At 40.5% G+C, this 22,160-nt stretch overlaps 1 long non-coding RNA gene across 1 annotated transcript in view; it reads right to left on the reverse strand.

Moving 5' to 3' along the window:
• LOC132523616 (uncharacterized) overlaps nucleotides 1-22,160 on the reverse strand; it is a 30,319-nt gene that overhangs the window by 5,189 nt on the left and 2,970 nt on the right. The window contains exons 3-13 of the long non-coding RNA XR_009541588.1: nucleotides 14,363-14,455; nucleotides 14,107-14,250; nucleotides 13,914-13,989; nucleotides 13,071-13,272; nucleotides 11,835-12,012; nucleotides 11,678-11,733; nucleotides 10,143-10,276; nucleotides 9,276-9,477; nucleotides 7,961-8,145; nucleotides 7,612-7,655; nucleotides 7,496-7,578 (exon numbers count right to left, since the gene is read on the reverse strand). This is a non-coding gene — a long non-coding RNA (uncharacterized LOC132523616). The remainder of the gene's footprint in view (nucleotides 1-7,495; nucleotides 7,579-7,611; nucleotides 7,656-7,960; nucleotides 8,146-9,275; nucleotides 9,478-10,142; nucleotides 10,277-11,677; nucleotides 11,734-11,834; nucleotides 12,013-13,070; nucleotides 13,273-13,913; nucleotides 13,990-14,106; nucleotides 14,251-14,362; nucleotides 14,456-22,160) is intronic.

Here is a 22,160-nt window from a genome sequence, read left to right on the forward strand (position 1 = left end):
GCAGAAAAGTCCTCCCGAACACCCAGCACAATAAATGAAAAATACCAACCACTGCTGTAAAATTTCAGAATACCAGGAAGATAGTAAAAGACAGGTCACATGTAAACAATCGAGGATAAGAGGGCAGTGAACACTGTACCCAGGGCTATCAAACTAGAACACAAACACTTGCTAACATTTAAGATCCAACAATTATTTGTCTCCCATTCACCTTTTCTCAAGAAGTCTTCTAAAGGATTGGCTTCCCCCTAAAGCAACAAGGTACACCCAAAAGAAGTGATATCCAGAAAATGAGGAATCAGTACAGAAAGGAGATATGGGAAATTCCCTTGACGATACTGAAAATCCATCCTACTATGACAGCAGGGACAGGTATAGTAAACAAGCAAAATCCAGAGGAAAATGAGAGCACAGGGACATGCAGGAGAAAGAGTTCTAGTGTAAAAGAAAAAACCAATTGCTTATCGGGTAAACTTGCTTGTGTAGAAAGTTTTCTCAAAGGCTGTGCTGCTTCAGTTTGGGAACGTGGATACAAAAGCCAGACGGGCCGGGCTCAAATGCTGCCTCTGCCACAATGATCTTACATCCCCACGAAGCACAGGCAGCCTCCCGGTGCTTCATGTTTCCCGTCTATAAAATGTGGATCGTGATGTACCTACCGCACAGAGCTTCTTAAAAAATTAAATACATTACTTAATGTGTTAAAATAGTGTTTTGAATATTACAGGCTCTCGGAGGGACTGAAAAAACATTAACAACGTGTACAGAGAAAAGTAAGTACCTTTCTAAAACATAAGTAATTTATCAGCTCTAGGAAAAAAAAAACAATTGAATAAGAAAGGAAACGTAATGATAATAGACTCGGCTCAACAGTGAATATTCCATTGTCAGATAACACAAATAGTAAAAACTGTAGTGTAAAAAATTAGAAGGATGGAGGAAGGGTAAAGGGATATGACCTACCTCAGAGGTAGGCATTCTATGTAGAATGAGGAATATTAACATGAATGAAGAAATATGTTTAAAATAGTCCCGAAAGAACAGGACATGGGTAATGATGGCCCTTCGGGTAATAAGTGACTGAGTGAGTGAGACAGATGCAGGGGGACCAGGGGCTGCTCTGCTTCTGGGTTTCCAGAGCACCGGCTTCCACGAGGGATCTGAGGGTGAGGGGGTCCACCATGGGGTTGGCACTGCTGGGAACAATGCTAGGAAGGGAAGAGTTGCCCTCCTTAGCATTCCATCATACAAACCCCGAACATGGGTCCCGCCTATTCTGGGAAGGTTCTTTTCTGGTCTGGAATAGGGCCTGAAGGGCAACCCAATCCTAAAAATTCATAGGGGAGAGCTTCCCTTTTTGACCTCCACCGCCTAGGACATAGGCACCGCCTAGGACATAGGCACCGCCTAGGACATAGGATAAGCTTGGCTCGACACTACCACCATTCATTTAAAAAAAAAATGACATTTTGGTTTGAAATCATAGTTTCTAAAACAGCAAGTCATGACAAAATTGATATTTGAAGGCACCTGACCAACACATAAATAAAGCAATCAATATCCCTGTTGTGCTCTGAAATTAAACAGATGAAAAGGATTGTGTCCATGACAAGTAGAAGAATGAGAGAGACGGCGTAGAGGGTGAAGCTTAAGTGAGACCTGATATTGCCCGGGCTCCAGCTGATGTTTCAAAGCCAAGCCAAGCGGTGAGTACCCTGACGACCGCCCCCAGGTATCAGTGCTGGCTGGCACGCTTCCACCCCAGTGACCCATCCCTGGGCTTTGCCTTCATCCCTGATACTCAGGTATCCTTGTGGTACTCAGCTCCCACACTGTCTTGTCTTTTTTTTTTTTTTTTTTTGCGGTACGCGGGCCTCTCCCGTTGCGGAGCACACAGGTTCCGGACGCGCAGGCTCAGCGGCCACGGCTCACGGGCCCAGCCGCTCCGCGGCATGTGGGATCTTCCCGGACCGGGGCACGAACCCGTGTCCCCTGCATTGGCAGGTGGACTCTCAACCACTGCGCCACCAGGGAAGCCCCCACACACTCTGTAAGGGCTGCATGGAGGAAGTCACTTAATAAGCACTTTCCTATCTGGGGGGACAGTTGTGTTTGGATTTCAGTGAAGGAAGTGAAATTTCAACAGCTGAGTTCAAGAAAGCTGCTGCAGAAACCCAGAGGGAGATGTAGGGTCTTGTGTTTTGTACCGTATCTTGGCAACCCTCCTGGCTGCTGCTGACCCATGGCAGAGGCCCGGCTCCTTTTGCAGTGGGCCTCGAGGTGATCTTATTTCCAACCGTCTCAAAAGTGTGCTATAGTCACGGGACTCCTTGCTTGGGTCACAGAAACACCAAGACACCACCTGAGAATGAAACCCCACAGAAAATAGAAACCAGTAGACATTTCACGGCACCCATGGGAAGTGAGGATTCCTCACCTCCTCATTCCTCACACTGAAGAAACAAAATAAGTGCAGATGAATTTTTTTTTTAGAACATCTGAAATCCTGAGTAAATGGCCTTGGATTTACAATGCCCATGGATTTTTGGTGTTTTAAGCATTTTCCTATAAAAGGGATTCACCCCAGCCATTTTTTCTAGACAGTACTTCACTTTCTCACTTTTTTCCCTCTAGGTTACAGCTATGATAAAAAGAAGGGAGACTGAGGAAGGGAACAAATATTTATCATGGCCTAGAAGCTTTGCCTTCTCACAAATGCAAACACAGACCTTTGCTTCCTCTTATGCACTGCCACTAACAAAGAGATTACATTCCATTTATTCATGGAATTCATCGAGGACGATACCATCAATTCAAACTGTGAGTGAATGCGCTCATCTCTTGGTTATCAAGATGCCAAGTATTTAAAACTCTTCATTATTCGTTGTTTCTTACCTTGCCCAATGAAAGTTGGCAAGCACTGTTATCCTCACTTAATAACCCACGTTACCCAGGGAATAGCCTGGATTAGAAGCTGTGATACTCAAAGCTCCTGGATAAGCGCTCTGAGTCTCCTGTCTAGACTCGATGAATAATTCACAGGTCTAGTTGGTGGGTGTCCAGTTAGGAGCCTGGCAGAGTTGATTGCTTCAGAGCCAAGACATCCAGGGCCTTACTCTTGCCTCATTTTCCTCCTTTCTCTCCGATTGCTTCTTCTTAAGGGAAATCCTCTCATTTCCCTATTCTTTTAAGAGTTGGTACAGCGCAAGATTCTGGTGCCAGCCCTCTCCTTGGTTATTCTCTTCACTCATTCAGCCAAAGAGCATCTGAACTCCTAGCACATGGGCATGGCAATTGCCTGTCGGCTTTCAGGTTTATTCCTGGCTCTGGACCTGTTCTGCTGTGTACTATAGGCTCCCTTGCCCTCTAGCTTCCGGTGATTACCTCCAGCTTATGGGAGGTACGGTGTAAAATTGGAGGGAGGGAAAAAGAAAGAAGACCAGATATTTCTTTCTCTCCCTCTTGCCCATCCTTCCTGTGAGCGTCAGCTCCTGGATCTCACTGGTCAACCCTCTGCACAGCCCCTACATGGTTCTAGCTCCTGTCAGCCTGATGGGTTCCCTTCCTCCACGGCCCCTCCAGCCCTAGTGGTGGCAGCAGCTTCCAGCTATTACCGACCTGTGAGTTGCTTCCTTTCTCCCTGTTTGGCTTGCCAGCTTTTCCATCACCCTTTTAACCTATTATCTGTATTAAATTATTAAACCCCATCTGCGTGCAAGATTTAGAGGACTGTTTTCCTGGCTCTATCCTGACCGACACAGACACCATTCTTAGTTACAAGCTACAGAAACCACCCTTGACGTGTTGGCAGGAAAGGATTTTACCACGAAAGCTATTGGAGAGATCAAAGAATCTCCGAGAGGACCCCAGAACCCGGCTCCGAGACTACAAGGGAAAGAACAGAGCTCGAAAATCTCCAGGCGACACTGTGTGGGGGAAGCCATGCTCGACGTCTTGGGTCGTGCCATGTGTACCAGCAACACTGGATGCTGCAAGGTGCCATTCAAACTGTTGTCCCTGCTACCATCTGTCAACAGAATCAAATCTGGGCATCTCCTACTACTTCATGACATGAGCTTCCAATTTAGAGAGTGTGGAGATGGGTACATCTAATGCTCAATGCCCAGGTCATGTGCCCAACCCTGGCCACAAGTGTATCTGACATTTTCCATTCCTGTCATGGGAGATGGGAGATGGGCTCTTTATAGGCAGAATTCCCTAAACGTACGATAGAGATTTGGATGCCTGAGTAGACCTTGAGACAAGGATTCAAGTGTAAGTGGTTTCTTTGGGAGTTGTGAAAATCCCAGGAATCACTGGTAAGGAAGTGGGGAAAGGAAGGGAGGGTAACTTATCAATCGAGTTATTGCTATGAGGTAACTAGATCTAAATCCCCTACGGGGGACTTGGAGCCAGTGTAGAAGACATGTCTCAGAGTCATTCCAGGGCCTAGGAGCTGAGTTATTTATACACCAGCTCTACCCCAAGCTGCTGAGAGCAGCTGGGGTGGGCCCTAATTCTCCTGCACTCCCGGCTTCCCTCCCCTACTAGTGAGCTGAGTGGCCCTCATCGGCCAGAGCAAACCTTCAGGCAAATAAAAGCAGTGGGGAGAGCAGCTGAAAGTTGGGCAGGTGTAAGCTGAAAAGGTGAGGGAGAGATGATGTGACAGGGAACCTACCACATCAGCCACGGCGGATAAGAAGAGCAAAGGTCCACTAGGAACTGCTCAGCGTTGAAGATATGACAGTGGATAAGAGAGAAGCATTCCTGGCCTCACTAAGCTCATGGTCTCAAGACTCAGACATGACAACAGGCAAGTACAATATACAGTGGGACAAGAGCGCTAATAGAGGCAGCCCTACGCAGCTAGAGGTAGACCTCAAGCCTCTAAGACCCAGGAGCACAGAGACAGCAACCTACTCATTTTCCCATCCCCACTGCCTAGGATGGTACCTATTCACTACATGTTTTCTGGCCCAGGACTGAGACCTGCGAGGCACAGTTCTGGTGTGGTAGATTCATGGTCTCTAGGTAGGTGTGTCTCTATTTTACAGGGAAGAAAGTTAAGGCACTCGTGATTATTCCTCACCACCTGACTACCCCGAGTGATTCTTCGCACTTCAGCTTTGGTGTAATTTCTCCAGAAGTTTTGCCTGCGTCTCCAAGCCTGGGCTAACCTACCGGAGAACGTACACTCTGGGGTGTCACTGGCAACTCATTCTCAAGTATCCTGCCGAGCTAAGCTCTTAGAGAGCAGGAACCATATGTCCGTTTGTTTAGCAACGTACACTCAGCATCCAGGCCACAGCTGGCGCTTTCTAGATGTGCAAGCCTCCTTTCTACTGATGACTTTTGGAATGATGTGAATAAATGAATAAGGCTCAGAGAGGTTGAGTAACCTGACCAGTCACACAGCTAAGACATGGCAGAACTGAGGCTTGAACTGCAGCCTGTCTGACCCCCAAATATCTCCTATGCCTTGCTGAGCATTAAGCAACTTATCTGTCTGTGGCAACTAGAAAATTTAACTTGGCTTAAAGGTTGCTGCTCTAAGGTCAGAAGTCATGGGGCAGGAAGTGGCTAAGAACTTCCCATATTCATGAGGCTGAGGAAATAAGCAGAACTCTGGACCTAAAGCTGGAAGAAGGTTTTTACAGGATATGGCAGGATGGGACAACCTTTAAAATTCCCTGAAAGAAATTAGAACATTCTGTAACACCATACGCAAAAATAACCTCAAAATGGATGAAAGACCTAAATGTAAGACCTGATACTCTAAAACTCTTAGAGGAAAACAGAGGCAGAACACTCTGACATAAATCACAGCAATGTCGTTTTGGATCTGTCTCCTAGAGTAATGGAAATAAAAACAAAAATAAACAAATGGAACCTAATTAAACTCAAAGGCTTTTGCACAGTAAAGGAAACCATAACCAAAACGAGAAGACAACCTACAGCGTGGGAGAAAATATTCACAGAGCAACTGACAAGGAATTAATCTCCAAAATTTACAAACAGCTCATGCAGCTCAATATCAAAAAAACAAACAACCCAATCAAAAAATGGGCTGAAGACCTAAATAGACATTTCTCCAGAGAAGAAATACAGATGGCTAGATTCTCAACATCACTAATCATTAGAGGAATGCAAATCAAAGTTACAAGGAGGTATCACCTCACACCGGTCCGAATGGCCATCATCAAAATATCTCCAAACAATAAATGCTGGAGAGGGTGTGGAGAAAAGGGAACCCTCTTGCACTGTGGGTGGGAATGTAAATTGATACAGCCACTATGGAGAACAGTATGCAGGTTCCTTAAAAAACTACAAATAGAACTGCCATATGACCCCAGCAATCCCACTACTGGGCATATACCCTGAGAAAACCATAATTCAAAAAGAGTCATGTACCAAAATGTTCATTGCAGCTCTATTTACAATAGCCAGGAGATGGAAACAACCTAAATGTCCATTGACAGATGAATGGATAAAGAAGTTGTGGTACATATATACAATGGAATATTACTCAGCCATACAAAGGAACGAAATTGGGTCATTGGTAGAGACGTGGATGGACCTAGAGACTGTCATACAGAGTGAAGTAAGTCAGAAAGAGAAAAACAAATGGTCTATGTTAACGCATATATGTGGAATCTAGAAAAATGGTACAGATGAACCAGTTTGCAAGGTAGAAACGGAGACACAGATGTGGAGAACAAACGTATGGACACTAAGGGGACAAAGCAGGGGCGGTGGGTGGTGGTGGTGGGATGAACTGGGAGATTAATAAGAACCTGCTGTATAAAATAAATAAAATTCAAAACAGAAAAGACACACGCACCCCAAATGTTCACTGAAGCACTATTTACAATAGCCAAGACCTGGAAGCAGCCTCAGTGTCCATCAACAGATGAATGGAAGATGTGGTACATACACACAATGGAATACTACTCATCCATAGAAAAGAATGAAATAATGCCATTTGCAGCAACATGGATGGCCCTGGAGATTATCATACTACGTGAAGTAAGTCAGACAGAGAAAGACAAATATATGATATCGCTTATATGTGGAATCTAAAAAAATGGTACAAATGAACTTATTTATGAAACAGAAACAGATTCACAGACTTAGAAAACAAATTTATGGTTACCAAAGAGGAAAAGTGGGGGGGAGGGATAAATTGGAGTTTGGGATTAAAATATACACACTACTATATATAAAATACATAACAAACACGGACCTACTGCATAGCACAGGGAACTATACTCATTATCTTATAATAACCTATAATGGAAAAGAATCTAAAAAAGAATATATCTATATATATATCTGAATCACTTTTCTGTGTAACTGAAACTAACACATCATTATAAATCAACTATATTTAAATAAAGATCATACCTGTTTTTCTGAAAACTGGTGAGCTCACCTGGATGGAGAATATTGGAGGAAGAACATTCTCTGCAGGATAGTGAATGAACACAGGCATTACCTGAAGTGTCCTGGAGAAGGATGTGGGAAGTCTGGACAGTGGCAGCGGGTATGCAGGAGACAGAGGGACAGAGCGTATACACACTGCTGTATATAACGTAGAAAACCAACAAAGACCTGCTGTACAGCACAGGGGACTCTGCTCAATCTTCTGTAATAACCTAAAAGGGGAAAAAATTAGAAAAAGGATGGATACATGTACAACTGAATCACTGTGCTGTACACCTGAAACTATGAAACTAACAACATTGTTAATCAACTGTACTCCAATATAAAAATTTTTAGAAAAGACCTAACTTTCTAAGGTTTTTAATCTCTAGGTAAAAATGTTCCGTCTAGCACCAGCAATGATTGACGTCATTAGCTTACTAAACCAATTTTAAAATACTGGAAATAAAGTGATTGTAAGCAGCTGATACATCATTTTTTGCTCCTTTAAGACACTGCAGAAAAAGTCATGACCCACTTCCAGCTTCCAGATGTTCACGGAGCCCCATTCAAAATGCAGGGGAAGAGGAGAGATGGTTTCGAAATCTCCAGTCAAAGCAATTCCTCTTCTGCCTTATTTATCAAGTTCTCATTCTCTCCTTTTGGCAAAATCAAAGAAAGTCATCCATCCTCCACGCATGCACTTTCCACACCTCCTTGATTCTAAAATAGCCAAGAAGCAGCATAGATTTATTAACAGCTTTTTGGTATGGGGAGGCCAGAGAAGGAAAAGACACGGAAAATGCAACACGAAATGATCACGGGGATTACAATGCACATAGCCCGATTTTAGAGTGTTAAAATGCGGCCCCGAGAAAGCCTTAGGAGGGAAAGCACATGCTAATTAAATATAAAGTCTTCAAGTAGTATTAATGAAGAGCCTGTATATTTTGTCCAAATGAGACTGCTAGATATAACCGAAAAAAGTGGGAACAACAAAAAGAGCTTTCACAGAAGTTAGTTTTGAAGAAGTGAATAGGCATTTTAAAATTTCCTTGCAGCATGTTAAGTATTCAGATTTGTTTCTGAAAACTGGTAAATTGATTAGATCAATCAATATTTACATGTATAATAATACAGGTGCTTTGACAATCAGTGTAAACTTTTCTTGGTAAAACTGAAGTAGGACCTAATTTCTATGTTAGCTCTTTTTCTTCTGGAGAAACATATGTCTGTGCCCCATCGGCTTTTAAATGGAAATCCATAAATGCAGCAAATCAGCTTAACAGTTCATCAGTCACCCTTTGACTCGATCGCTGGTTCAGAAATTCAGAAGCAAACACTGGGTTGTAGTCATCTGGTTCTCACCACTTCAATATGTTCCAGCAAAGTCCACTCACAGTGCCCACCCATCGGGTTAGAAGGGCAGCCAAAGGAAAAACACCTTTCTCAAAGGATCAGTATTTCATGAACCCCTCAAAGATCAATATATAATCTAAGATACCGCAGGGAGAATTAAAAGCAGGACAAAGACATTGAATGTATATACCAAATTAAGAGAAAGTGTGGAAGAAAACACTAAGATCAAGAATACATGCCCAAAAGGTACAGCACGTAGACTAGGAACAGAAAATACACTGATTTTCTGTTGCCCGGTCTTCTGGCCATAGCTGATCCCTAATCAACCTCAGAGCCAGATGCATCCTCAGAATCCATCTTAACATACTTTTTCGAAAAGCCACTCCAGACAACTGGAAATAGAACCGAGACAGAATTCTTTGCCCCCACTGCTGAAGATTGAATATTTTAAGCCATGGATATCTCCCATTATCTCGTACCCTGGCTACGCTTACCTACATCCTTGAATGTGCCAGGCAAGTTCAAGCGTCTGTGCCTTTGTTTATTCTGTTTCCTCTATCTGTAGAAATCTTAGGTATCCTTTGTGGCTCTATACAAAAATTTCCACTTTTATGAGGCATGCCCCATTCATATCCTCTAACCATAAAAAATTGTTTGTAGTTCTTCATTTACTTCATGAGTTCCAGCTAGAGGAGCCTAAAGGATGTAAAAGAAAAATTTTACCAGATAATGATAGTAATCATTATTATTATATATAACATTATTTACATATAAAATATATTTCAGCCCAAATACAAAGCTAGAGACGGAAATAATGATGAGAGTTATGAACTAAATCTCCCCCCCTTTTTTTTAATAAAGCTATAGCTTCTACTGTAAAGTCAATATATGAAAGTTCAGATAAAGCCTGAATTCCTATTGTAAAATGTAACAAGGATAGAAATTCAAACATAATATCACTTTGTTTTGAGCTATAAAAACCCTATCAAGGCAAAACATCTTACTTCACAAAAGTTACTTTAAAAGTTAGCAAATTCTCATTCAGTCATTCTCACCATGGGCTGACGCCCAGAATCATAAGAGGGACTTTTGTAGAGTATAGATTCCTCGGCCTCATACTTGGCCTGTGAGCCAACATCTTCGGGGAGTGGACCAAAGAATCAGTATTTTATAAAAGCTCCCCCAGGTGAGCTGAAGAACAACCATGTTTAGTGTCTTGGCTAATGGTTCGCATAATTGTCTGAGCTGGACATATCAGTAAATGTTCTTTACAAGGATACATCAATGAACATAAGAATCTGGGCTCACAATATTTGAATTCCATTTATGCTGTCAGTTTCAGGGAAGATACAGGCACTGACCTTGCTCCTTTTGTTACTTTGGCGCTGTAGTGGTGGGAGAGAACAGACTGGAAAAAGTTTCAAGTCTTTAACAAATTTCTGAAGAATAAAATGTTGACTGAGCTAAAACGAAATGTCTTATGGTTGTCTTGAGTCTAAACAAGAAAATATTAGGAGGCAAAACTTTGTTAAAATTCAATTTGACTGATTTACCCAACCATGGATACAAGCTGTTTTTCACACTTTAAAAGGCAATGTGAAAGTCTGGTTTTTTTCTTTTTTGTTTGTTTCACATGTCAATCACCAAAAGACCTTAGTTTTTAAGACTTTGGTTACATGATGACCACATCTTCAATGAGGAAAGAACTTGGTTACGTTCAAAGAAATAAAAATTAAGAGTAATAGAGTTTTTAAAAATTAGAATCCCTGCAGATCTAATTTACAGCTGATTTGGGGAGAATAATTCATACCATAAAGTAGATTTGAACTTAGTAGACTCCATTAATTGGATGTTTTCTGACAATTCTCTAAGTGCCACTCTATGTAAATATGTTTTCTATGCATGCATGCCCCAGTGGGAACCAAGGACACTAGGGATACAAATGAGTAAGTTGACTCAAACCTTAACAAAAAATGAGAATGGCATCTGACTCTCAACATATTAAACTTAACATAGCCTTGGGACTTCCTTGGTGGTGCAGTGGTTAAGAATCTGCCTGCCAGACACGGGTTAGAGACCTGGTCCAGGAAGACCCCACGTGCTGCGGAGCAACTAAGCCCGTGTGCCACAACTACTGAAGCCCACGAGCCTAGAGCCCGGGCTCCGCAACAAGAGAAGCCACCGCAATGAGAAGCCCGCGCACTGCAACGGAGTGGCCCCCGCTCGCCGCAGCTAGAGAAAGCCCGTGCGCAGCAACGAAGACCCAACGCAGCCAAAAATAAATAAAATAAAATTTTAAAAATAAACAGACTTAACATAGTCTTGAATAGCGTGGCTGGTAGGTAATAACACCAATGTGCATTTAAGAAGAATATTTGAAATTCCATTGCAAACCATTCATTTCCATGACTCTCTCTTCTGTGTTCTATCTTTTGTTGTATTTGACAAGTAAGCTCAGAGATAAAGATAATACAAACCCCCCAGCTTCCTGAGTCCAACCCATAAAGGTAGACTTTCACCATCCCTGTAATGTGTCAATCTCCCTTTTAGGTTAAGGCAAATTTGACAGTACACAGGGAAATTGTTTTAAAACCATGGTTGTGCTAAGCGTGGGAAACAGAATCTTATAATACTAAAATTCTTTTTGTTTCTCACATAAGAATTTACAGCTTTCACAATGCATGAATACGGTTTTTGGAGTAAAGGTGAAACTGCAACATACTCACATGTAGCAGGGCAGCCAAGAGGATCTGGGCAAGTGTCCATATTTGCTCTGTACATATGTAGTACAGACCACATTAGGAAGGAGAGGACTTATTGGGGCACGTTGTATTTTCCAAAAATGGCCACGTTAGTATTTCCAGTCCCACATGTTCTTGTAGAACTTGCTACTTACCCATCAAGAGATAGAGTCCAGTTTTCCTCTCTCGGCACCTGGGCAATGCTTTGCGACTACCTTGAGTAAGAGAATGTGAAGAAAGTGATGCTGTGTGACTTTCAAGGTTAGGTCATAAAAGCTGACACAGCTTCCACCCGGCTCTCTCTTGGGACACTCACCTCTGGAACCCAGCCACCACACTGTGGGGAAGATGAGCAGCCGTATGAAGGGCCACACGTATGTGTTCCAGCCACGGCCCCATGTTGGTCCCAGCCAACAGTCAGCATCAACCACCAGACACGCGAGTGAGTGCCCTTCAGATGATTCCACCTTCCGCCCGCCAGTCACCCCACCTGATGCCAAGCAGAGAAGGGACAAAATGTCCCCACCCACCCCACCCCACCCCAACTGCAAATCTGTGAGCAAAATAAACACTGTCATTATTTTAAGTTGCTGTTTTGGAGTGGTTTGTTCTACAGCAACTGGAATACTTGTCAAGTGTCTTGATTCTATTTCATCTTCTGTCAACAGCTGAAGTCACTTTTCACCAGGAAAACCACCTAACCGTCATTTAACGATGACTCCATCTACAATGATTCATATATTATGGTGCCTGACTCTCCCATAATAACCGCCCTTTATCTACTAGGCATTTGGTCACTGTTGGACTGCCATCATGTGAGAGAGCTATGCTTGTTTAACTTGGACAGTGCAAATTTTCTTTAAAAATTATAAAATTAATCCATACTCATGAAAATTCAAACTACAGATTTTTAGTAAAAGAAAAGAAAAAAAGTCCCACTTGGATAGTTAACTTCCACTCAATCCCCCATCTTTTTGAGGTAACCATACCAAATCCAGTGTGCATCCTTTCAGACCCTTCTCTGCTTTTCTTTACCTTTATATGCACACACTCACACACTCCTAAACACATGTCTTGGACATTTACCGCCATAGATCATGAGTTTCTTTTTAGTATGTTGTTAAAGCACAATCATCATACATAATATTGATGAGAATTATGATAGAGACAGAAAGATGATGACGATGGTTGCCATGTTTGAGTTCTGACTCTGTGCCAGGTAATGCAGAACATGGAGACCTTGAAACTGGCAAATACTCAAGAGACAGGGCTTTTGTTTCTGGAAAACCAGTTGTTAAATTTACCAGCCAGGACCATGTTTGTCTTTGCTTATTAATACACCCCCAGCACCTAGGACAGTGTCTAGCGCATGGAAGGCTCTCAATAAATATTTGTTGAATGAACAAATGAATGAATGTTTTAATCACAGCCTCACACAGTATTCTAATTGATGTACTTCTGAAATGAATGTGACCTACCAGTTTTATGAATGAGCTTAATTCCAAAATATAACTGCTATTTATTCTTTGTTTTCAGACATTTCTTTACCTGGATAATTGGATTACCCTCTCTGTGGGTCACCAGAGCCAATGGCATGGCTGGAGCATGCATTTCACAGGAAGGCACAGTTCCCCAGTGGTCAAGTGTTCATGCAAAAATAAATTCATACCTCATAATCAGAAAGTACCATCCTTTCTTCCTTCATATCTTTTGACAGCTTTTGTTATATTAATGGTTTCTTAGGAGCGACCTGGTCAAGGGAAAAAAAAACATACTGAAGTACACTTATACTGTGGGTATATGTGTATTCACACAAGCAAACCTGGGCATAGCTAGATCTTTCTGGAGGAATCTACATACATATATAATACATAATATCTTCTTTAAACAGAACTGGTAGGAGGGTTGGTAGGAGATGAGGAAGAAAGCATGAATAATGAAACATAAAAAGGATAAGAATCCAGGCTTTGTTCTCTGTCAGCAGAAGAAAATCATACCTGCAAGGTGGTTATCTCCAAAATTAACCAACTACCCAGATAAATATAAGCAACTTATGTACTTTAGGCCTAAAAGACTCAAGGCAGCGTGGTAACGATCAGGTGGGGAACGAAACCATTCCCGGAGAGCAAAACTATGGACATTATTTAACCCTCATAACATGCTCCAGGTTTCAGGTCACTGACAATAATTATGATTTGTAGAATGATAGACGTCTACGTGGTACTTCCCCAATCCCATCTCTCCTCAAAATACAAGTGCTTCGCAAAGCATATTTATCTTTTCAATTAATCTTCTTGGCTTAAAAGAAGATTGTGGGCTCCAACAAATTCTTTTGCGTCAGGCTGATCTGAAGGAGATGAAGGATAGTGGTATTGGTGTGGGTTTACTCACCAATTATTCTTTAAGGCTGCTCCCTTCCAATGCTGGGCTAACAAACAGGCATTTAGTTGAATTTTTTTTTCTTGCCCTGTTTTTTGGGAAGTTCCAAGAAACATTAGGAATCTCTGTTCTGTCTCTATGAAAAAAACTCATTAGGGTGTTATAAATGATGGTGTGGCTTTCATTTATGAGAGTCATATATCACCACTGGAAAGTAGACATCCTGTGATTCCTTGCTTCTGAGACATAGCAATAATTTCCACCACTGAAAATGCAGCCATCATTCTGGTGGTACTTTCAAAGGCACTGGAAAAATGCAAAGAAGTGAGGAGAAAGCCATGTATTCCCCCTGTAGAAGTCAAAGAGAATGAAATTAAGGGAATGTCTAAGAAAATTTCTAGCATGTCAAGGCTTTTTCAGATGAGCAAAATAAATTAACTTATCAAGAAACCTTGACTTACTTCACTTAGTATGATAATCTCTAGGTCAATCCATGTTGCAGAAAGTCAGACACAGAATGATGAATATCATATGATCTCACTCATATGTGGAATCTAATTTTTAAAAAAAGATACCAATGAACTTATTTACAAAACAGCAACAGACTTACAGATATTGAAAACTTACAGTTACCAAAAGCGAAATGTGGGAGGGATAAATCAGGAGTTTAGGATGAACAGACACACACTACTATATATAAGATAGATAACCGACAAGGACCTACTGTGTAGCACAGGGAACGCTACTCAATATTCTGTGATAACCTATATAAGAAAAGAATCTAAAAAAGAATGAATATATGTATATGTATAATTGAATCACTTTGCTGTACACCTGAAACTAACACAACATGGCAAATCAACTACATTCCAATAAAATTAAAATGTTAAAAAAAACTTATCAAGAAATCTTAAATGAAAGAGTAGAGAAATCAAAGCAGGGCACATTGCAAAAGTCCAAGGATGAGTCAATATTAGAAAAACCTATTAGTATAATTCACTAAATTATAAGTCAAAAGAGAAAAACAGCTTTCTCCTCCTTCTCACCTTGTCCCCCTTCCCTTCCTGACCAATTCAATCCAAAAGCCAGTAGCTAGGGCCAGGAAGAAATGGGTGTGTGTTAGAACTTGAGTGTGGTGAGAAGGGCAAACACAGAGGAGAGAACAGTGGTGGTAGATGGAAGACTGGTTTTACACAGGGTTTCATCACATAGGTAACACCCTTACTGATAACAGAAGTCAGATTTCTTACTCTCAGAGGAGGGAGCTACAAATGTGGAAACGCAGAACACTCAAACTTATGGAGTTGGAATGGGGTAAAAGTATCTCTATAAAGTCATGGTTTTTGACATATGGGTGGATGGATAAACACAGATAATACAGAAAATCACATACATATAAGTGTGTGTGTAGGTACACAGAAACCTACATATATCCTCTAGCTCAGTCCACTGAGAGGCGTTTGGAGCAGTGAAACCCCAAAAGCAGCGAGCATACCTTAGAGATCAACTCTTAGTTTCTAAATAACATTTTCTCCTAAGAAGAACTGGGGCTTCTTGGGAAAATGGCTGATTCTAGGGCTGGGGAAGGCAAAGTACAAAATGAACTAGAGCATCTTCTTATACCAGAGAGTAAGGGATCATTCACGGAATGAAGGGGATACACTAAAAGGACACAGATACCAGTTTGACGGGCTCCCGTGGGTCAAATCTGGGATAATTTGCCATCAAAAAATTAATTTGAGTAATGGATCATAACATGACAAATTAAATATGAAAGCATGGGTTCACACTAACATAATAAATGAATACACCTTTGATAAAGAATGGGATTTTTATACCCTTTCAAGGTATCTTTCCACAAAATAAAATTATTTAAAAGGGAAAGGAATAACTCCACAGGAGAGAAACCTGACAGATAACACCTTAATCAACTGATCAAATTGAACATCATCAGTAATGGGACAAATCGAAATCATGTACCACTTGATAAGATACAATGTGAAGAACACAACCTAAAATTGAGGAACAATCTACAAAAGAACTGGCCCATAATTTTCAAAAGTGTCAAGGTCAATAAAGCCCAGAAAAGACTGAACAATTGTTCCACATTGAAGGAGACCAAAGGGACATGAGAAGTAAATGCAACATACAAGTCCTTTCTTTAATAACAGCCTTATGAAGATAAAATTCACACCACATAAATTTCACCCTTTCAAAGTATACATTTCAATGGTTTTTTTACTACATTCACAGAGATGTGCCACCATCACCACCATTTAAGAACATTTTTATCACCCCAAAAGAAACCTTGCACCCATTAGTAGTCACCCCCATTCCCTCTCCCAACACCCCCCAATCCCTAGGTAATACTAATCTACTTTCAGTCTATGGATTTGACTATTCTGGGCCTTTCATATAAATGGAATCATATCATATGTGATCTTCTCTAACTGGTTTCTTTTGCTTAGCATAATATTTTCAAGGTTCATCTGTGAACCTTGTATCATGTATCAGCACTTCAATCCTTCTTTTCTGGCTGAATAATATTCCATTGCATGGAGATACCACATTTCGTTTACCTATTTATCAACTGATAAACATGTGAGTTGCTTCCATTTTTGGACTATCATGAATAATGCTGCTATAAACGTTTGTGTATAATTTTTTTGTATGGACAGCATGTGATTCTGAACTGGGTGTCATTGCCAAGTGGCTGGGACATTTGACAGAACTTGAATGGGATCTACAGATTAGATGATAGTAATGTTTCGGTGTTTAGTTTTGGTGGTTGTATCTTGGTAATGCAAGAGAATATTTCTTGTTTGTAGAAAATATACACAAAAGTATTTAGAGTTGATGGGTATTATGTCAGCAGCAAACTCTCAAATGATTCTGGAAAAATAGTCATTTGTACTGTACTCACAACTTTTCTCCAAATTTGCAATTGTTTCAAGAGAGACAGAGAGCTCCTGAGAGAGAGACCACATTCATATAAACAGATGCTAAAAAATATTTGATAAAATTCAGGAATTACTGTTAAATTTTAAAATTGTAAAAATATCTATAAATGGATATTTACTTAGCAAATACATACTTGTTTTGACACATATCTCACACCAAAAGCCAGTATCATGTTTAATAATTAAACTTTAAGGTATTCCTAAAGTCAGGAACAAAGCAAGGATGCCCATTACCACCACTATTATGTAGCACTGTTCTTGAATTTCTAGCTAATACAATAAGACAAGAAAAAGATATGAAATTCAAAATTAACTTATAACACATTTCAAATGAATATGAACGTTTAGCAAGCTTACCAGTTAAATAACACATACACACACACACACAAAAATATAACTTTTCTATAAATCAAGAATAATCTGACAGAAGACATAATCCAGAACTCATCCAGTTATAATGAAATACAAAACTAAAAAGCAAATACAACGGAGAAAATTGTTTGCGATAAATATTCTTTGCACTAAAATAACTACTCTAAGCCATCAAGCCATTAAGAAAAATAAAAATGCCCTAACAGAAAAATGAGCAACAGATATGAATAGTTAAGTCTCCAAAAGATAAAGTTAAAATGGCAATAGACAAGCAAAAAAATGTTCACTCTCACTAGCTATTAAAATGCAAATAAAACAACGGAATATCATTTGGTTTTGTTCTTCAAACCATCAGACTTTTTTATGATTATGAGTGCAAGTGTGTAGAAAAATCGGTGTTCTTATTGTTGCTAGTAACACATCCATAGTACAATGTTTCTAGAAGACAATATGACATATACAAACAAACGAAACAACTTCAAATGTCATATCTTTTAGCTCAGTAATTTCACTCCTAGGAACTTACCTTAATAAAAAATGTATATATATTTAGGTTCTTGACTCACAGACATGGAAAACAAACATGATTACCAAATGAGAAAGGGCAGAGAGGAGGGATATATTAGGAGCTTGAGATGAACAGATACACAATACTATACGTAAAATAGATAAGCAACAAGGATTTACTGTATAGCATAAGGAACTATATTCAATATCTTATAATAACCTATAATGGAAAAGAATCTGAAGAAGAATATATATATATAAAAACGGAATCACTATGCTGTACACATGAAACTAACGCAATACTGTAAATCAACTGTAGTTCAATAAAAAAATGAAAATAAAAAAATTTAGGTTCATGGATGTTTATTAAAGCATTGATCACAATGACAAAAAAAAATCAAAACCTAACTGTCCAACAGCAGGGAACTAGTTGAATAATCTACGAAGTTTTGATACGATTAAATATGTCGCTGATAAAAATGTTGTATGAAACATGTTCACAGAGGATGGTTCAGTGCCATTGCAAAGTGCCACTGACAATACATACGCATCCCTGTGCATAAAAACAATTAGGCTTACGTACATCAACATGTTCATAATGGTCATTTTGCTTGTTCACATTTTCCACGTTTCCAAATACTTATTTCATAACCAGAAAAGAAGTCATCACAGCTTCTTTTTTTAAAAATAAAAATAAAAATAAACCCCGGAAGTGCTAGATGAGTCTACAGCAAGAAAAAACAGGGCTTTTTCTCATCAACCAAGTTCATTCTGAATCTAAAGTCTCACATGGCTGCCAACCAACCAAGACTGAGGACTCGCCGGCAGAAGTAGAGAATCAACAGCTAGGGAGCTAATAAACCCATTTTACATCTTGATGTTTGGACAAAGCTTGGAACATTGTGAGAGGTACACTTTAGGAGAGGTACACTGTTTCCTGGGAGAGTCCAGAGGATTCTATGATTAATAGCTAAAGGAGATGAGGAGATTTAACCCATTGAAGAGTAGAGTTAAGGGGAAGATACAAATGCTCTTCAAATTTCCAAGTGGCTATCATGAGAAAGAGAGATTAGATTCATTACTGTAGTGGTTCCAAAAATAGATCAAGGACCAATGCACAGAAATTTCCCAGATAGCATCTAGGGACAAGGCAAAACTCTTCCAACAATCAGACTCACCCCACAAAGGAACAGGAGGTGAGGCACACCAGAGGTCTTCCTGCAGAGGCTTCCAATTACTTTTCAGGGCTGTTGCAATGGAGACTGCAGCCCTGGGTAAAGGACTGGACTAAACAGACTCTAAGACCTTGCAGCTCAAAGTGAGGTCTGTGGGCCGGTGGCATTAACATCACCTGGGAGCTTGATAAAAAGTGCAGTTTGTTGCTTCCATCCCTAGACCTAATGAATCAGAACCTGTATTTTCACAAGATCCCATGTAATTCTTATGTGTATTAATGAGTGAGAAGCAGACCTGGAAGATACTCTCTAACTCTCCAGTTTCTCCATCTGCTTCGGTTTTCAGAGTCTTCTTTTGCTACTCCTCTTTCACGTGCTCTTTCATGGTCTACTAAATAACCATGTAATAATTAGTTAGTAATGGCAGAAGACCTGAGGGTGATTTGTGATAGAATGGTATAATGCACTTCCAAATTAATATAATCTGACGAATGATTGTATTTCTTATTGGTGGACATTTATAGGGGGAGGAGTCCTACTGACATCCATTGACAGGTCAATGAGTGTGAGTGCAGCCATGTACACTCTCCTTGAACCCAATGAATGAGAGCAAATCAAAAGCTCTGCCTTCCTATATTGATTCTCATTCACTAGTCCTACACTCTAGGCAGCAATTTTAGGCTGCCTTTCCACCTTTAGGACTCACTGCAGAGGGGACAATGGCATCCTGCCTTCCAAGTGTCATGTGTGCATTCATTAGTCCCTTCCTCTGGGAAAACCCTATTCTTGTACAGACATAACTTTCCAACTCTCCACGGCTGATAGTCTAAAACTTCAAACAATAGTGGAAACATAACCAGACCTCAAGTATAAGACAAGAACCAGAGCATTTAATGACAGCTAGATGTTAAATGATGGGAAAATTAGACCTCACTTCTGTGGTAGCTTTTTCTTCCAGTCCCCAACTCACCATACTTTATGCTGTGGAATAACCAACTGCTTCCAGTGCCTCATAAACACCATCCTTTCCACGCCTTCCTGTTACCTCCATCTGGAATGCCCTTTAGATTTGTCGTTGCCTGGATAACCTCTGCTCATCCTTTAAGATTCAGCTCAGGATGCATCTGCTCCTTCAGGAAGCCTTCCTTCAACCCCAGGCTGCATGACGTGCCTCCCTCCTACACCCCGTTTGAACTTCCATTGTATCATCTTAGACTAAGTGCTATCCAACAGAAATCTTTAACGGGAGCCACATAATTTTTTTAGTAGCACAGTTTTTAAAAATTAAAAAGAAACAGCTGAAATTAACTTTAATTATGTGTTTTATTTAGCCCAGCATATCCAGAATGTTATCATTTCAACAGGTAATCAATATCATATTAAAAACTATTAATTAGGTATTTTACATTCTTTTACCATTGCAAGTCTCCAAAATCCACTGTGTATTTGACATGTAGAGCACATCTCAATTCGGACCAGCCACATTTCAAAAGCTTAATTAATAGCCACTCATGGCTAGTAGTGACTGCACTGGACAGCCAAGCCTTAAACTGAAATAATCTGCTTATGGGTTTGTCTTCCCTACTGGAAGGCAAGCTACTCAAGGGCGAGGTCAATTTCTTGCTTGTAGTTTCGTCAGTGTTGCATCAGTGCCTGAGATATATTGAGCACTCAGCAAATGTTTGCTCAACGAAACTGACCTGAAGGTATTTTGAGAGAAGGTGGAATTCTAGCAGCTGCTCAAATGTAGAGCAGCTTATGTGTACTTACAGTAATAACGGTGATAGGAATAATGGCTAATATTTTTGTCTTGGACCTCGTTCTATGCTCTCTAAATGTATTATCTTGTTGGGTCCTCACAACAACCCCATATACTAGGCAGCATTATAACCTCCGCTTTATGGATAAAGAAACGTGCCTCAAATCATACAGCTACTAAGTGGAAGAGCCAGGACTTACCGAAATAGTTATTGAAAAACCAAGTAAATGACAATCAGACGCACACACACATTGCGTAATAAATAAAAAGTCAAAAATAAACTATATTCACAGATATTATAGGCCTACTTCGATAGGTAGACCTACCCTTGAATCTCCTTTACCAACCTCACCAGCATCTTTTCTGGGGCTTCTTGATCTGCTGAGTTTTGCCTTATATAGGGGGTACCTCTTTCCAAGTTTCTGAACCAACTCCTTCTGGCTTGAAATTTCATATCTTTCATACTTGCCTTCTAAGCTACTTGCATCCTGCCTGTCTCGTCAAAATGGCAGCGCTTTTCACAAGCCACTCCAGTGAAAAGTCACCTTTCTCAGTGCCTAATCTTCTCCCAGAATATGGAGAGAGAGTGGGGGCATAAACTGTTTTCCTCCACACGCTGCCCCCAGAGGACCCCCTCCGTCTCGCTCACGTGGCCTGGGGGAGGGGGAAGTGAGCCATCACTGCTGATGTGCGCTTTGTGTAAGGGAACTAGGCTGAACTGTGCTTAAGAAAAATGACGCAGATTTCAATTTTTGTGTGTGAGTGTGTACAAAAATTCCATTATCTCTAAACCACAGGAACCAGAACCACATCTGGCAAAGGAAGTAAAGCTGGAGACGCGAGGAAAGAATAGATTAGGAGAAGCCTTGAAAACAGGCCACCGCGTTTAGATTTGATGTGGTGGGAAATAAAAATCCCTGGAGGGTTTCTGAGCAATGGAGTGATGTGATGAAAACAGTGATTAAGGAAGATGAAATGCAAGTGGGACAAATCAAAGGGAGGGACTAGGGGAGGCAGTCTTCTGGGCGTTGGAAGGCAGGGAGAGCGAGAGAGAAAGCATGGGGATTAGGAGCAGGAACCAGGATTCTCTATGAATTAACATATGCCACCCGGAAGTCACTTTACTACCAAGTTACCACCAGTTTTTTAGGCTCATCCCCTATTTGGGAAGGCAAAAATCAACCCACAAGGAGCTGAATATTGTCATTAAAATGACATTAAAATTTCCTCTCTGTGAATATAATGATTTAACTGTATGTGTGCCCTGCTGAGTAAATAAGCTTTACCACGAGCCTGTAGAACGGTTTGCAGGGCAGAAATGGAGCTCAGAGAAATTTATATTAGGCCCTTATTCACCAAATAAACAAGCCAGTGAAAACAAAGCAACTTTTTTTTACAGAGAAAGACAAATATCATATGATATCACTTATATGTGGAAAAAAATTAGACAAACATTTACAAACCACAAACAGACTGACAGACATAG

Source organism: Lagenorhynchus albirostris, chromosome 7, assembly GCF_949774975.1.
Source record: "Lagenorhynchus albirostris chromosome 7, mLagAlb1.1, whole genome shotgun sequence".
Taxonomy (NCBI): Eukaryota; Metazoa; Chordata; class Mammalia; order Artiodactyla; family Delphinidae; genus Lagenorhynchus; species Lagenorhynchus albirostris.